Source organism: Lissotriton vulgaris, chromosome 3_2 (assembly GCF_964263255.1).
Source record: "Lissotriton vulgaris chromosome 3_2, aLisVul1.2, whole genome shotgun sequence".
NCBI classification, from domain to species: Eukaryota; Metazoa; Chordata; class Amphibia; order Caudata; family Salamandridae; genus Lissotriton; species Lissotriton vulgaris.
Window position 1 is genome coordinate 185,517,270 of NC_141690.1, and position 4,194 is coordinate 185,521,463.

Consider the following 4,194-nt stretch of genomic DNA (forward strand, 5'->3'; position numbering starts at 1 on the left):
CATTGGTTTCTTTGCTATAGGACGAAGAGCTAATGTGACACTGATTGCTAGTCTGGTAGTGGATTTCGGGTACCAAGGTGAGTTTTGGCACACTCTAATTCACTGTGGTCCTAAGTCTCTGTACACAGTTCTGTGTTTACGCAGAATCCCTGTAACAGTTGGTCTTCTGAACGCCACATTTCCCGCCGGGCGGGGATTCGGCGCTGGGCTCTTCCCTCTTCACTCGCCGTTACTAGGGGAATCCTGGTTAGTTTCTTTTCCTCCGCTTAGTAATATGCTTAAATTCAGCGGGTAGCCACGTCTGATCTGAGGTAGTAGTCGGAAGAATAAGGCCAGAGCGTCAAAGGGGGTTGCCGGGGAAGGCCAGGCCCCTGCCAGAGCAGGGGGCCTGGTGTCCAGGGAGTACAGTTCACCCTCCACGGAAGCCGGCCGCGGAGGTGGGCGCCCGAGGAGCCAGTGGGACACAACAGACAGCCACGCGCGGCACGCAGCCAGGCACCCTGGGATGGGTCCCGGGCAAACCGGTCACCTGACCCCTTTCCCGGGGGCCAGGTGCGCCGGCAACCTCCGTGGCAGGACCCGGCGAGGTACCCTGCCACGGGCGATCGGGGGGTCTGACCTTGTGGGAGGATGAAGGGGAAGCGGAGCTAACCCTGCGACTGCCCCAGCCGCGTACCGGGGAAGCCCCGGAGCGATTGACGATCGAGCAACCCTCAGACAGGCATAGCCCCGGGAGGAACCCGGGGCCGCAAGGTGCGTTCGAAGTGTCGATGACAAATGTGTCCTGCAATTCACACTAATTCTCGCAGCTAGCTGCGTCCTTCATCGACGTGCGGGCCGAGTTATCCACCGCCAAGAGTCACAGGCAACTTTTCAAAAACGTTCGCCCACCTGCGGGCGCAGGAGAGGCGGGAGGAAGGCGATGCTGCCAATCCGCCGCCCGGGCGACGAGACGGCCTGGGCGCCCTGTTCAATGTTCCCCATCTGGGAGTCAGACTGCACCATTGGGAGAAAAAAACATTGCCAGGCGCTCGACCTGGGAGTTCCTCCCCACCACCCACGGGCAAGGAAGGGGGCTCCCAGTGCGACGGGAGCGGGCAGACCCACAGCCGCCGGAGGGACCGCACGAGTCTTCAGACCCCTCGGCCCGGCCGCACAGGACCAGGTCGAACCGGGTACCTGGCAACGAGGGAGGGTCGCTCCACCTGCACGTCAGCCGTCCGTCGCTGGGCGGCCCGAGCCGTGCCGGCGGGCTCGCGATCAGCTCACCCCACCATTTGCCCAGGTCGGAGGCGCCGGAAGGGAAGAGCCAGGCCCCATCCCACACACCTGCCACCGAGAGGAGCCGGGGTCCCCTCGCAGGCCCTCTGCCCCTTCTCTTCCAGGCTGCCCTCCCGCGCAAAAAGGGCCACTCCTCTGTCGCCAGGACCCCAGTCGGGCCAGGACTCGGGCGTGGGAGGGCCCAGCCGGAGTCAGGGCCTTCCGGGGGAGGGATGGTACCAGCCCGAGAATGCACTGCCATTCGGTTTACCCCCACCGCGGTGGGGTTCATGCCGGGTGAACTTGGGTTCCATCTCGGAGAGGGGCAGAGGACGGGGGCTGCCCCCCACGCCCAGTCCCTCACGCGTCGGCCGGGCCCTCCCGCAGGGAGTAGAGGCCCGCCGAAGTCCCGGTTCTCACCGGAGCACCCCTTGCGGCCGCAGACCTCTCCGCCGGCAGGGGCGCACCAGGGCTGGGCCGGGCCCTGTGCCTAGGGTGCGAGCTTGCAGGAGGCAGCCAAGGGCTTCGGTCTAGTGCCATCGGTCACTCGGACCGCTCCGCCATTAATTATCCTTCCTCAGGTTCACCTACGGAAACCTTGTTATGACTTTTACTTCCTCTAGATAGTCAAGTTTGATCGTCTTCTCGGCCCTCCGCCAGGGCCACTGCCGACCTCGGCGGGGCCGATCCGAGGATCTCACTAAACCATCCAATCGGTAGTAGCGACGGGCAGTGTGTACAAAGGGCAGGGACTTAATCAACGCAAGCTTATGACCCGCACTTACTGGGAATTACTCGTTCATGGGAAATAATTGCAATACTCAATCCCTATCACGAACGGGGGTCAGCGGGTTACCCGCACCTGTCAGCGAAGGGTAGATACACGTTGATCCGTTCAGTGTAGCACACGTGCAGCCCCGGACATCTAAGGGCATCACAGACCTGTTATTGCTCGATCTCGTGTGGCTGAACACCACTTGTCCCTCTAAGAAGTTGGACGCCGACCGCTGGGGGTCGCGTAACTAGTTAGCATGGAGGAGTCTCGTTTGTTATCGGAATCAGCCAGACAAATCGCTCCACCAACCAAGAACTGCCATGCACCACCACCCACAGAATCGAAAAAGAGCTATCTATCTGTCAATCCTTTCCGTGTCTGGGCCGAGTGAGGTTTCCTGTGTTGAGTCAAATTAAGCCGCAGGTTCCGCTCCTGGTGGTGCCCTTCCGACAAGTGCTTTAAGTTTCAGCTTTTCAACCATACTCCCTCCGGAACCCAAAGACTGTGGTTCCCTGGAAGCTACTCGGCGGGTCAGGGAATAACACCACCGGATCGCTAGTCGGCATCGTTTATGGTCGGAACTACAATGGTATCTTATTGTCTTTGAACCTCCGACTTTTGTTCTTGATTAATGAAAACATTCTTGGCAAATGCTTGTGCCGGTCCAAGAATTTCACCTTTAGCGGCACAATACAAATGCCCCCGGCCGTCCCTCCTAATCATGGCCCCAGTTCCTAGAACCGGAGTCCTATTCCACTATTCCTAGCTGAAGTATTCAGGTGACTGGCCTGCTTTGAACACTCTAATTTTTTCAAAGTAAACGCTTCGGACCCCCATGACACTCAGTCAAGAGCATCAAGGGGGCGCCAAGAGGCAGGGGCTGGGACAGGCGATCGCCAGCTCGATCCCAATATACAACTACGACCTTTTTAACTGCAGCAACTTTAATACACGCTATTGGAGCTGGAATTACCATGGCTGCTGGCACCAGACATGCCCTCCAATGGATCCTCGTTAAAGGATTTAAAGTGTACTCATTCCAATTACAGGGCCTCGAAAGAGTCCTGTATTGTTATTTTTCGTCCCTACCTCCCAGAGTCGGGAGTGGGTAATTTGCGCGCCTGCTGCCCTCCTTGGATGTGATAGCTGTTTCTCAGGCTCCCTCTCCAGAATCAATACCTGATTCTCCTTTACCCATGGTCACCATGGTAGGCACAGAAAGTACCATCGGACGTTGATAGGGCAGACATCCAAATGTATTCTCGCCGTCATGGGGACGTGCGATCGGCACATGGTCATCTAGTGTCACCAAAGCGGCCGAGCGAGCCCGGATTGGTCTTGGTCCGATAAATGCACGCATCCCGGGAGGTCAGCGCTCGTCGGCATGTATTAGCTCTAGAATTACCACAATTGTCCAAGTAACAGATGGAGCGATCAAAGGAACCATAACTGATTTAATGAGCCATTCGCAGTTTCATTGTACCAGCTGTGTGTACTTACACGTGCATGACTTAATCTTTGAGACAAGCATATGATACTGGCAGGATCAACCACGTAGCCGCACCTGCTGACGGGCTGGTGGCCGCATGCCCATCTCCCTGACCGGCAACCTTCACGCACTCCTCCATCTCTCGGGAGCCTGCCAGGGGAAGGAGCCCACCCGCCTGGGCTCGGTGGAGGGGTTTGGAGAGGTGCGGTTGCATGGGCACCGGCAGGCCCAGCTGTTTACCCTGGGAGGGAGAGGTGGGCCGAGGCGCAGCCTGAGCGAGACGCAGGGGTGCCGGAGCCTGGCAGCAGCGGCACCCCTCGGAGCAGTCGTTCCGAGCTGCTGTAGAAATGTGCTGTCTCAAAGAAGAAGAAGGAGGACCCTACTCACATAGGAACCAGGGCATTAAATTATATCAAAGAACAACGGCTCCTGTGGTCTGATTTTTTTTTTGTAAAACAATTTTTATTGCAGGGTTATATTTGACATACAGATCCACCAGTAATATCACAGAATACAGAGTTGCTGTTCCTTAATTACTTTTTCTGAGGTAGGGAACACAGCCATTCAGACCTTATCCCGGAGGCAGGGCGGCGTTAAAGTACTATGCAGCCCTCTCACTGGACCGTCCTGTTCTCTATTGATAACGTTTAGCGGTTTCCGTTCACTGCTT

General features: G+C 57.3%; 1 non-coding gene and 1 pseudogene across 1 annotated transcript; both read right to left on the reverse strand.

The window, feature by feature from the left end:
- Nucleotides 1-707: 707 nt before the first annotated feature.
- Nucleotides 708-861, reverse strand: LOC147725495 (5.8S ribosomal RNA). The gene has a single exon (XR_015309857.1). It is a non-coding gene; the product is annotated as a 5.8S ribosomal RNA (ribosomal RNA).
- Nucleotides 862-1,824: 963 nt separating this feature from the next.
- On the reverse strand, nucleotides 1,825-3,592 carry LOC147725496 (18S ribosomal RNA; annotated as a pseudogene).
- Nucleotides 3,593-4,194: the final 602 nt, after the last annotated feature.